Here is a 13,406-nt window from a genome sequence, read left to right as displayed (position 1 = left end):
GTAGACATCCAGGAATGGGAGCACTAAGGGGCCCAAGCTCAGTGGCCACCTTTGTGCAGCAGAGCTGGCCTGAGGGATGCACCCGCAGCCGGGCTGAGGTGCCGGGCTGAGGTCCCAAGCTGCTCTTGGGACTGGCGCTGGTGCAAGTGTATACAAGGAATGATCTTGTGACCTGTATTTGCAGACTCCATGTAGACAGATGTATTGTGATGGGGCTTTAAGCAAGCATTGTTCATTATTTTTTTCTGTTAGATTTAAGCACAAATGTATTTAGTTTGCCTTGAGGGGTACCATAAAACTTCTTCAACACAAGCCTCTTCAAAAAGAAACTTTATTCAAAGGACGATTTTCAGCTAGTTTTGGTTACAGCTGTTCTCTGGAGAAATAGTCCAGTTTGTCAGCATGTATGATGAGAGATATTTGCCAATCCCCCATCTAAATTTGTGTGGTTCTGCAGAAGATCTTCATTGAAGTTTAGTCTTACTGCATATATAAATGGCAAAATGTTTGGGTAAGTTGAAAACAACAATATTTTTTTTAAATAAAAGCAGGACTACCCTGTAAGTAGGATAAGAGCTTGGTAGCCAGCGTCAAACCTAGAGACCAGGAGGGTCGTTGTGGTGGCTACTGGATGGGCCATGGGCAGCTGCTGGGGAGACCACTGAGCCTGGGGGTCAGCTGAGACACCCATCTGCATGTTTGTGTGTCTGAGCACAAAGCAAGGGAGCCCAGGGCACCTGGAACCAGCTACCAGAGAAGCCTAGTCTGGAAGGATCCATAACGTGCCACTAGACCTCACAGTCATGCAGTATCATGGTCATGTAATAGCCGAAACATACGTACTCTGAGGGACGTATCTTTTCAGCTTTTTACCAGCTAGCACTAGTAGTTCAATGACTTAGAAAGCCTTGAGCAACCCAGAGCGGTAGCACGGGCAATCTAGCATTTTAGTAGCTCTAAAATCGGTAACTGTATCAGCTGCAAAGCAAATACCTATAGCAGAAGCAAAGAGGGAGAAATACAGCTCTCTGCTCGCTCAATTTCCCGCAGTTAGAAGCTTTCAAAAGGGACACGACAAGAGATGTTCGCAGAAAGGGCAGCAGAGCCAAAAGAGGGCGGGGCCTCCCTTGATCGTCTCTTTTATTCGGAGAAGGGGAAAGGGGAGGAGTGGGGGCGGACCCGGGGTGACCGGCCAATCAGACACTGCTAAAGAGTTTGAGTTACATTTGGTTTTGCCTGCGCTTAGAACAAAGGAGCTCAGAGCACATGGCAGAGGAAAGTGTCTTGGGGAGGGGGAGGGGAAGCTCAGAACAGGCAGCAACAATGCTCATCATGTAAAGCTATTTTATGTGCTAGATTTTATTTCTATTCAGTTTATCAAGAAGTGTTTCTAACTAGTGGAACAGTTTCAGTTGAGTCAAGTCTGGACTCTTCCTCCATGTTCACATCTCCTTTACACGTGGAATGAATAAAAAGTAAATTCCCCCTAGTAGAGGAATATAGTGAGAGAGCTAATGCTTTCCCATTCCTTCTCCATTCTTGTGGGATATGCCCAGCCACTGCCCTGGAGGGATGTCTGCTGAGATAAAAGATTTTGCAATCGCCCAGCAGGACTCCCTGGAAAGGCAACTACTTGGGTCATGGCGAGGAAAGGTAGACCCACAATCCTTTGGGAGACCCTATGCAAATCATTCTGTAACCCATTGGTTTGTCCCAGACCCTCTGTAATCCATTAGTCCCCTTGCTGATCCCCTGTATCTCTATAAAAGAAGACCAATTCGCCTCTGTAGAGAGAGGTCTTCAGTAGCTCTTCCCTTCGCCGGAGGGGATCCATAATAAAGCTACCTTCGTGCGGAACCAGCCACACGGGCCTTCTCGTCTCTCTCTCTGGTCTGGTTTGGCCTAGAGGCTGCCTTGCAGAGCTGAGCTAAAACCACGAGCTGATATCACTAAAGAGCTGACAGCCTCTGCAAGGGCTCCTCTGCCAGCAGCTGAGAGGAAGACACCGGACCTCGGGAAGACGATTCCTTTCGGGACCATCTCCCCGGACCGGTCATCTCTTCCTGGGTCACAGCCTCGGACCCCCATGACCAGCTGTAATACATTCTCACCCTCTTTATGTCTCAAAAGTCTTCTACACTGGTCTCCAAACATGCCACTTTTCTACCATCCTCAGTCATAAAAAAGTGTTTGATGGGAATGAAGGTTTTCAGGGATTCCTAGAGAAACACATTTTCTAGAGAAATAACTAAAAACCCCATGGAACATCATGTACATCATTATTTAAAGTCAAGTAAAATATGGTGCCATGCTAGAAAAGTCATTCAGCTTTTGAAAGCTTGAAATTCAGAAGCCCATGCAAGGGGTGCTAAAGGAGAAAACAAATATTTTAACTTGCTTTTCTGGTACAATGGTTGTGGTTATGCTTGGCAACTGGTTTTTGGGGACTGCATTAACACAGCCATGTAGGCAGAGTCCTGCTTACAGTCCTGTTTATCTTAACACCAGTATTATTTCTCTCAGTAGAAAGAACAAAAAAGTGTTTTAAAATGTGGATAAAATTCTTTTTTGTTTGAATCAGGGGTAGTAGTCATAGCAAATACATCTTTATGGAACAGATATTAAGTATCAGTGTAGAGCACTAGACAGCATTGCCCTCATGGAATTGAGAAGCAGCAGCCTGAGTAATTTGCTGCCTTCTGTCTTGTGGTAACTCTTGCACCCTGAATGTGCTAACTTTACACTGAAAATGCATTTGTCATTTTATCTGACAGTCATCTCTCAAGGATTGTCAGTCTATTGATCTCCTTTTCAGACCAACAATCTGCTACCCGACTGAGAGCACTCTCCACTCTCACCAAAGTGCAATTAAGATTATCCTGTCTGAATGCTCCCTTTCACCCTTACAAAATTTGAAATAAGCTACTCCATGAAAAGTGCTCACATAGCTATGTAATTAAATCCTTTAGTAATAATCCCTTTAGTTAAGTCAGTGCAATATCTTATGAGTAGAAGACCAGCATTCACAATTTGAAGAGTCTTGGTAATTACTCTATTCAGGAAAACCACTGTGCCCACACAAAGCCTTCTCCAGATGGAAGCATATGCAGAGATTTGGCCTGATCAGTACTTGGATAGGATGTACAAGTGAACACTGACTGCACTTGCATCAGGGACTGATTCACTCGGTAGCTTTCAACGCCAGCTAAAATGATGTTTCAGGGTATGATATTCTTGAATATGCTGTATTCAGATAACCAGCTTTTATTAAAGATATATTAGCGAAGGACACTGAGATTTTTTTTTTACCTAACTTTTCACAATCTGAATAGCCTTAGGGCTGTTGATCTCAAATCACCTCCTTACAGTCTCTCTGTGTTTTCCCTTGCATGCAGGATTCTTCCCTGGCCTCACTCCTACACAGATCTGCAGTGCTGTTTTCTGTGGCAAATAGCTGTCACATTCCACTCCAGAACAAACTACTCCTCTTTGATAGGCACGGTGCTATTTCCAAACAAAGTTCGCTGGCTGTTATATTATTCTCCAGGGTGAAATGAGATATATCGTTACAAAACATCAAATGGAATATTTTCTCCTGAAAAGAGCTTTGATAATTTTCTCTGGTGAACACCTTAACTTCTGGTTGCCAGATCTTCCTTATGAGACACGCTTATAAATTCCACACAGGCCCTCCAATATTCTTCTCAATAATTCTGAGGCACCTACACCAAATGAGCAACACCAAGGAAGAGCTGGGCACTGAAAGGCTAGATGTCATTCGTAGTATTGTTATTGCACTAGTTCCTAGCACACTATTAGCCTAACTGAATTAGCACTCTTCCCAAACAGTTCACATGCACAGTTTGTGAATTAGCCAATGCAATATCCACTTTCAATACAGTTTAAATGTTGCTGTTTTGAATTGGAAGCAAAGACAGTTTAATAGCAAGGATGTAGCCAGGTTTTACCACCTGGTCTCAGAATCAAAGCTAGTGCCCCAGCCTAAATGTCACCTTAGGATCAAGTGATCATTTAAGTACATATCCATGCACAGTATAACAGTAAAAAATAGTAATAACTAATTTGTCTATGTATGTGTCTAATAATCCCAGACAGGTATCATTTACACATGTGGTAGACCCAATTTTAGTTGACAAATCTATCATACATGGAGATACCTTACAATATGCCTAAGAAGTCAGGTAGATGAGTCATTGGTCCCCTTGAAATCCAGGTGGGTTATAGGTGTCCTCCTGCCCCAGAACTAGGTATGAATGCTTGCAAACAAGTCTACATCTCAGTTACACACCACTAAGGTAAAATTAGGCTTTCTGAAGTGAAGTAAGAATAGGGAGATCTTGCAAGAGGTCTAGAAGAATCTCTGAGAATTTTTGAGCTCTAAATTAAGACATTTCCATTTAGGTGTCTACATGGAGTTGTAGGAGTTGATATCTCATTATTGTCAGCAAGGAGCTGAGTTCCATTCACATATCCAAACATACATGCTTACTGTCATGTGAAAATATGACAGTAAGCACAAAATACCCAAAATTTTCCACAGAACTGGCACAAATGGCAATGGAATTATGGAAGACATTTTTTCTATCTGGATGAGTAACTGGGAGCCAAGAATATCTAAGCAACTGCATCAAAATGCACATATTTTCCCATAACTAGTGCTTTCTATGAACATAAAATAAACTAATCAGACCATATAAATGGCACATGGAAAAATGTGTGATGTAGTTGACTTTCAGCATCCTATTGACCCATATGGAGGCAAAATTAGGCTTTATAATTTTAGCAAAATCTGGGGGGTTTCCCCTTTTTTCTAGCTTCAGATGTCAGTAATAGAATATGGTAACACATATCACAGGCACTAAACAACAAACAGGAAAAATTTGTAAAGAGTTTTCTTATTATTTAAACTTTTAATGTTCAAACTCCCGAGTCAGAAGTGGTAGAAGGAAAGTGTTTGTGTAAGATTTTCCTGGGTTGCAGTATATTCTATTACCATCCTCATGAGCTGTTGAAATCAGGTGGGGCAGTGTTTCCTTGCCTCCTCCCCCCAGACTATCTTTCTGTTAATGGCCCATCATTGTCCTGCCGCCTGACTCAGAGATAACTCCCTCCGGACTATCTTCTGTTAATGAGCCTAATCAACACTTGGCCTCAGGACTCATCACCCCATTGTGAGATGCTCCACCCAGAGGGAGGAACCAAGCATCCCATTGTGGATATAATCTGAGACTCTGAACACCAGAGACAACCCTTTCCACTGGAGTTCCAGAGGACAGGAGCTACACAGCCACCACTGGACCTTCTGAGGAAGAATAGACCCTTTTTCTACAGGATCACCACTTCAGAGGACTGCAGCCACCATTCTACCAGACTGCTACCACCACCCTGACTAACAGGGACTCAGGTTGTATCTTGACTCTGTCAGTTTGAACCAGTGTTTTCTTTTAGTTTTTTTTCCTTTTCTTTCATTTTCCCCATTAAATTGTTATTCTGACTTGGTGCCTCCCACTGGTTTGTTTTCAAACTACCACAAAGATAAAGCTACAAACGCAGATACTGTTGAAAATTAATGTGGTAAAAAGGATGAAAGACAGATTTTTGCAAAAGAAAGAAACTTTCTATAATCATTAATTTCTAATTATTCCCAGCAACAACTGAATAGAACAGTGGAAGTTGTTTGTATAATTTCCTATTCATCAGGAATGCCAAGTAGGAATGATCACCTATCATTTGCATATTATTGAAATTAATGCCACTTTCATTTTTTACAAAATAAATAAAATGTTAAAAAAACTTAGAATTTAAACTATCAATTGACAATACATTAGCAGCTTTCTCATAATGCTTTAAAGTCAGAAAGACACATAACAACATTGAATTGCAGGATCTTTGACAATCGGTTTCCATTTCAGGACAAAATCAACTGCTGTCCATACTCATTATACAAAGGAGAGTTTAGCCTAACTCAAGCCAATGGTCATTTTATTTCCAACTCACCATGTGCTATCCTACCCAGTCTTTTGGAATAGTGATTTAATTTATATCACCGTGGATTGACAAACACATCCAGATTTAACCTTGAGCTACCCTGAACTGCTTCCGATAGCCTGGTATCTCTATTGTACTTAGTTATAGGAGAAAGGTTCACGAAGGATGTCTGGACTTCAGGCAGCTTTCTTGAAAGCTGTTTATTGCATAGGCGAAGTTAGAGCAGTTCAGGGAGTGGGTATCCAGAGCCAGCCCTACAGCTGTCAGCTCCAGCTGTAGGCATACCTGAAGCTGCTTTCTGTTCAAGTTAGAAAGCATTATATACTTTTCTTTGCTGAGTATCTTAGCACATAACAACCACTAAGCACCATACACAATACCTTTACATTTGCCTATAGCCTATCATAGCTACTACCATCACCATATTATAGTCATTATTATCCAATCACAACAGTAGTAAGTTACAATTTAAGCTTACAATGGAAAATTCTCAGACCTCTCTTCTTCTTACTACATCGACATTTCTTGTTTGCCTGCCATCTCTCTCTTTTTGGTAAAGACATGTTTTCTATTTACTTATGCTCTTCTTGAGACTTATTTACTTGGTGAAAAACATGTCTTTGTTTGTAGTCACATACCTTTGTCCTGCTCCTAAAAATCTCCTTCCAACTCATCTCCAACCTTTGCCTTCTCAGTTACTCAGTGCTCAGTGTTTCAGCAAAACATCTTTTACTCTGTATCAAAACTTGCTTTCATTTCTATCTCATCCCCAGTTTCTACATTCAGAGATCTTTCTGCCAAGCCTACATACCTGTGAAACTTTCTTACCAAACTTTCATCCTCCCCAACACTTAGTGGAATCATAATAATGAAAATAAGTTAATAAATAGCTGTTAGAATATATTGCTCCCCAAGAGAAAGGGAGGTGACAATGAGGCAGGCAGGGCACTGTCCCCTCCAACAAAAGGAGAGATTTATAACACTCAAACAAGAAGAGCAGAGCAGGCCAGTGACAGAAACCAAAGTCAACCAGTAGCACAGTGACAGCCAAACATCTCTGTAGCTCCCAGCTTATCTCCCAACAGGATGACATGGGTTACAGCTGGACTTTGAGCATAAGCAGCCAGACTCCTCAGAGAGGGGTGTTGCAGAGCTTGTAGGTGCACATGGGGCCCTGACATCATTTCCTGGAAAATATGTCATAAAAGAAAGAAAAATTTGACATGTAACAATAGTCATAAAACAGGTTACAGTATATTTCTGAAGTCTGAAAGACCAAAAAAAAATTTATATTTAAAGTCATTCATCTGATGTGTTCATGGACTTATCCAAGGAGGTCGCTCCCTAGATTCCTTCAATAAAACCCTGAAATAATCATTAATGATTAGAAGTGACATATGGTGAGCACTTCAGGAAATTGCTTTTCTCCCTCTCAGCCCTGCCTCCATAAGGACAGGCAGCCATCTCCTACTAAGTGGGTTGAATACTGATCACCAGTTTTGGAGTATTCTGCAAGTCAGACTGCTCTGAGTAGTCTGCATACGTGGAAGCAGCTGCAACAAGCCAGGTAGACATCCCTCCACTGAAAATGTCAAGGGTGTTTAGAGCTCATAAGCTGGAGCTGCAGAGTGCCTTACAGCTGTAATCACTCCAGGACAATTAATTTTGTGAGATGCAATTCTACATCACAATGACACTAAAAGTGGTCCTCTAATATCTTGGACAGGATGTAATTTTTTGAGAAATGTTTAAATTACAATACGGTTGTAATGACTGGAGTGTTCTGCAAGGCATCCCTGAAAAATAAACCATTTCTATGACTTAAATTATGAAAATTCCAAGTTCCATTTCTGCCAGATTAATTTACAGGAAAATGTTAAGACAGAAAATGCTTTATTTTATATCCGAGTCAGAAACACTCATGCTGAAAGAGCCCTATCAAGTATGACAGGGTAAACTCAGCAATTTTAAACTGATAGTAAGAAAGCAAGAAAAATTCTCTAGGGGAACCCAATTTATTCTCATATACACGACAGATTTAGGCTGAAGAGTTCTTTTAATGAAGGATACTTATTTAGAAAGTGGAAATCACTTCATTCCCATGACGGGGAAAAATAGAATAAAATCTGCTTTCAGAAATGAAGGGAACTAAGCAAGTACAAGAAAAGAGATCAGCCTAGAGTTATTTAAGAACACAGAAGATGTTGCAATACCCTTCAGAAGCTAACTCTTTCTAAAATTTTCTGTTAGAGTTTAAATTTCATTCTAAGTTGTTTAAGAAATGAGAGTGAGTTATCTCACCATGCTGCAAAAACAAGAACTATCACTGACAGAAAAAAAAGGACTTTTACCTGTAATAAGTTTCAATTTCACAAGAAAATAGTTCTAAAAGCCAGAATGTTTGGCTTTGAAAACTCTTTTCCATTTAACCACCTTACATTCAGCTTTCTCTAACCAAAGAAAAAAATAGAAGCAATTCCTGCCTTAGTTCAAGAGAATTTATCTTTGATGTTATGCTCACAATGTTTATCATTCAGCTAAGTCCCCACATTTCAAACTGGAAGTTGCACTGCAACCACTGGAGATAGAAAGACTGAACGCGAAAACAACTATCACTGCAAAGTGCTTTGAGGTATTGCAGTGAAAACTGGTTATTATTTGATATGACTTTATTGCCTACAGTAGTACACTCTGTGCATGTCTGTAGAACTCAATTTTCCCAGCTTCCTCACTGCTGCCTAGACTGCAGAAATGCACATTCCCATAATTAGCAGCACACGGTATCTCTAAGGATACACAAAAAAATTAAATAGATACACATGAAGTAACATAAATTTGTGCCATTTCCTTAGCATAATGCCTCAGATTAACTCTATTTTAAAACTTACCTGTAACTGATTTTTTTTAATATTTCTAAATAGCAGAGTAGTATAAAACCCAGTTTCAACTGAGTGAAAATTTTTAATCCAGATTTTAATACAAATGTATTGAGCATTTTGGAGGGTATGTATTTTGTTTCCTGTAAGTTTCTTCACTGAACTCTGTATAAAAATATGAAGCTTTGCACCAGACAACTGCACATGACGCAAAGCGATGCAACAATCTCTGCCCCCTCCAAGGGGAGGTACCTGGGCATTCCCATCTGGCCCAACTGTACATTAATCCATTGAACTCTATGTTTTTGGGAATCCTCACCACTAAGAAGACCAGAAGAAGAAGATCAACAGGACTCCATCGGGATCCACAGACTGGTGATATTTTCTTCTTAATCTGTCTCTCTCACTTTCTTTCTCCCCTTCCCCTGCTTTTCTATTTCTTTCTCTCTCTCAGTCTCTCTCTCACACTCACATTTACTGTTAAATAAAATCCATACTACTGACTTTGGCATATGGTCTTGTTTGCACCTTGATTGGGGCAGATGCATCTCTCTGATAGTTTTAATAACCAGTTCGTAACATCTCCTTACAGTAATATCAGCAACAAGCTAATCTCCCTAAAGCCATCTTCTACTTCTTATCCAAACATCGTAAAGTTTTATTACCTGTGACAGGACTGACAGCCCAGGGTCAGCTTGCTCCTCTGTGCCATAGTATCACAAACCAGGTTTACTTGTAATGCTTAGTCATCTTGACCTGGTTCTGGAGGAATTTATTGAAGAAACCATCCAGGCTATTTTAATATCATCGTGCTTGGCAATAATATCACCTGAGACATTTCAGATTCAAGAAAGATCATATTTTCCTAGCTTCAGACATTCAGAATGTGCATTAAACAAAATGCAAATATAACTGTGCAATTCATTAGGAACAGAAGCTTAGCTCAAGAGTATTTTTATTTTAACGTCCTTGCTAAAAGACTAAAACACCTAAAACAAATAATCAAGTGCTAAAAATATTCTCTAGATTCCTTTAAGATTTTCAGCATCTAATCATTTTCAAGAAAACTCTGCACATTACCAGCATATTTGAAAGTCGGGCTGTACATTTAAAACATGCATGAAGGTGCTTACTCTCAGTTATCTGTTTACCTAAATGTTTGGTTACTATTCCTTTGAAGGTGAGAACAATGAGGCAATTCCACATGTCTTCCCACCAGGTTCTCAGGTTGAGACACCAGGGCACTGGGGTGGTGGGTGTTTCTTTGGGAACCCAAGCACATTTCTCACCTTATGGACCACATGCATTCTGGACACCTTCTCTCATTCTTGTCCTGCTCCCCTTTTTGTTGGTCTTCACACATCTTGTCCTCTAATATCATGTCTCTCCACCCACAGTCTCACAGCTTTTTTTCTCCAGTCACTAAAATCAGAGCCTCAGTATCAGGTTATCTCACAGTCACTGGTGTCCCCCTCAATCTATAGCCCTATTGACAATGGCCTTTGTTTAGTACATAATTTTTGGGCTATTAATTCATAAACCCAGACAGAGAGGACTATTATTCCATAAACCCAGATATATCTATACTTACTATAACCCTAATCCATCTGTCCCTACACCCAATATATTTGTTAACCTAGAAAAGTTATATAAGAGGTATGTATCACATGGTGAAATCTTCTCCCAAAAGAATTTCTGTCAAGTGCACAAAACATCTGCCACTCTTCTCATGTAAACTCAATGCAAGAAGAATCATTAAAGTTTTTTAATATCTAAGATAAAGCCATGGTAATAATGAAATTCTTTCATTATGAGTAATCTTCCAGTGGACTTAGAAACCCAAACTATATACTGGAAGTTTTTTTTCCATTGCTCCATGGAAAGACTAATGGAAAAAACTCAGCATGATTACCTTGCAAGAAGGACAACTCCCTATGACTAATAACCTGTTTACAACCTCCTCTCCTCTTTCCAGCCTCCAGCCCCTGTACACATAGCACAGAGATACAGGAAAACCAGGCTCAAAAGCATTTCAAGAAATCACTCAAAACCTGGAGCAGACTGATTATTAAGATAACCACTTCTTTTTTCTCTGGTGATCATGAAAAAGTTATTAATCTCTGATTTCTTAACAAAATCACAGAATAAGCTGAGTTGGAAGGGACCCACAAGGATCCTCAAGTCAAACTCCTGGCCCTGCACAGGACCATCCCCAAGAGTCACGCCATGTGCCTGAGAGCATTGTCCAAACTCTTCTTGGACTCTGTCAGGCTTGGTGCTGTGACCACTTCCTTGGGGAGCTGTTCCAGTGCCAAAAAAACCTCTGGGTGAGGACCCTTTTTTTAATATTCAACCTAAACCTAAACAGCTTCAGGCCACTCCCTCTGGTCCTATCACATATCACCAAACAGAAGGGATCAGTGTCTGCCCCTCTTCCCCTCACAAGAAAGTTGTACCCTCAGTGAGGCCTTTCCTCAGTCTCCTCTTCCCCAGGCTGAACAGACCAAGTGATCTCATCTACTCTTCATATAGCTTCCCCTCAAGGCCCTTCACCATCTTTGTTGCCCTCCTTGGTATACTCTCTAATAGTTTAATACCTTTCTTATATTGCAGTGCCCAGAAGTGTGCACAGTACTCAAGGTGAGGCTGCCCCAGTGCAGAGCAGAGCAGGACAATCCCTCCCTTGCCCAGATGGTGATGCTGTGCCTGATGCCCCCCAGGACACGGGTGGCCTTCCTGGCTGCCAGGGCACTGCTGACTTATATCCAACTTTCCATCCTCCAGGACCCCCAGGTCCCTTTCCATGGCACTGCTCTCCAGCATCTCATTCACCAGTCTGTCTGTACACCCAGGGTTGCCCAATCCCAGGTGCAGAATCCGGTACTGTCCCTTGTTGAACTTCATATGGCTGGCGATTGTTCGGTCCTCTGATTTGTTGAGGTCTTTCTGATTTATGCATTAAAATATTATAGTTTCATTCCTTCACATGTTTTCTCTTGCCTAGATTAAACCCCTGAAAGTGCTTCAAGATTTCTTCACAGGTCATGCTTTTGCTAGTGATTTTATCTTAATTGAAGTATATCAGCCTGTTGAAATTGTTTCTCAAAAATTAAAACTTGTTACACAGAAAATGGATGCAGTGATTCTGGTGATAGTTTACTAGTTATCCTACCTCTTACACATCAGATCTCCTCTCAGGACTTACCAGAAGAGAAACTATTTTTTGCAAGAGCATTATACACTGCTGACTCATATTTAGTTGTCAGGCAAGGCAACCCTTCACCATTGCCATTTCATCAGTCCACACTCCTTCCCACACCCAAAGCATAAATACATTGGTATTGGTCCACCATTGGTCCACCATTCCTCTGAGCAGACCGACACTACACAATTTTTTTATGTTATAACAAACCACTCAGTCTCTACTTCATATACACATTCAGGACTATAATTAAAACTACGGTTTCATGCTCTAGACATTTTCTTCTATCATGAAATACTGGGCACTACTGCCAGTTTCAGGCACTGAAGGAGGTAGGTTGTAAGTGTGACCAAATATGAAAAAATCTTACAATATTCTATGCCTAGTGTTTAGTCTTAAGGCCTTATTCAGGGCAAGTGAACACACAGCTGGAGGTGGCTGATAAAAATTAAGTATGATGGAACATTACATCCAAATATGTATGTCTTCTCTCTGACAGTATGTGACTACTTACAATCTTCCTCATGGACCTCACAAGTCCCATGAGCGTTATCTTCTATTGAGTTTTTATGACACGTGTATTCTTATCATATGTAGAAGACTAGTTGTGTGGACAGGAATCTCAACATGAGTTAAAAGAATAAACAAAGCAAGGAACCAAGTCCACCTAAATTTCTGAAGTGATTAATGTGAGTGAAAGAAAAAGAAAAGATAGAGGCTTAGAATGGATATAGCTGGAGCCACGTAAGGTTATACCTAAAATCTCCCTGGGTTGCCTAATTCATAAGACATTCTACATAGGTATTTCATATTTGGGTTCATCTCTAAATTGCCCTTTGTGGAACAAGCAGAAGCAAGAGTTCAGCAATGATGAGAAAAGAGTGATCAGAGTGACAAGCTGGTGCTGGCAATGCAGATCCCTAACCACTGTCAATCCTCTTTTAAATATCACTGGCTGCTTATCTGAGCTCTAAGCACACTATTTAGAGACTCAACAGAAATAAATAGGATCCTTCTGAATACTTAAGCTGTGTATCATAAGACCCAAATGGGACATTCAGATTTCTCAATAGTGTCTGTAGAATACTGGTGGTGTTGGCCAAAATTTCACAAGCTATGTACATTTCAGAGCACCACTTTATGTACAATTAACTGAATATTTCAGTATACATAAATAATGAGCAGATCAAGTTCAGATCTGCATTGTGCAGACTTCAGCCAACTTGCTTCTTTAAAAATTTGATCCTATATCTGGGAACAAACTTTATTATTTTAAACAAAGCTGAGTTTCTCATGCCAAGATACTCTCTAACTTCAGA

This window comes from Corvus kubaryi, unplaced genomic scaffold, assembly GCF_017639235.1.
Source record: "Corvus kubaryi isolate FWS band 111438036 unplaced genomic scaffold, C.kubaryi_AGA036_p1.0 37385, whole genome shotgun sequence".
NCBI lineage: Eukaryota > Metazoa > Chordata > Aves > Passeriformes > Corvidae > Corvus > Corvus kubaryi.
The sequence above is the reverse complement of the archived record's forward strand: the minus strand, read 5'-3'. Positions refer to the sequence as shown.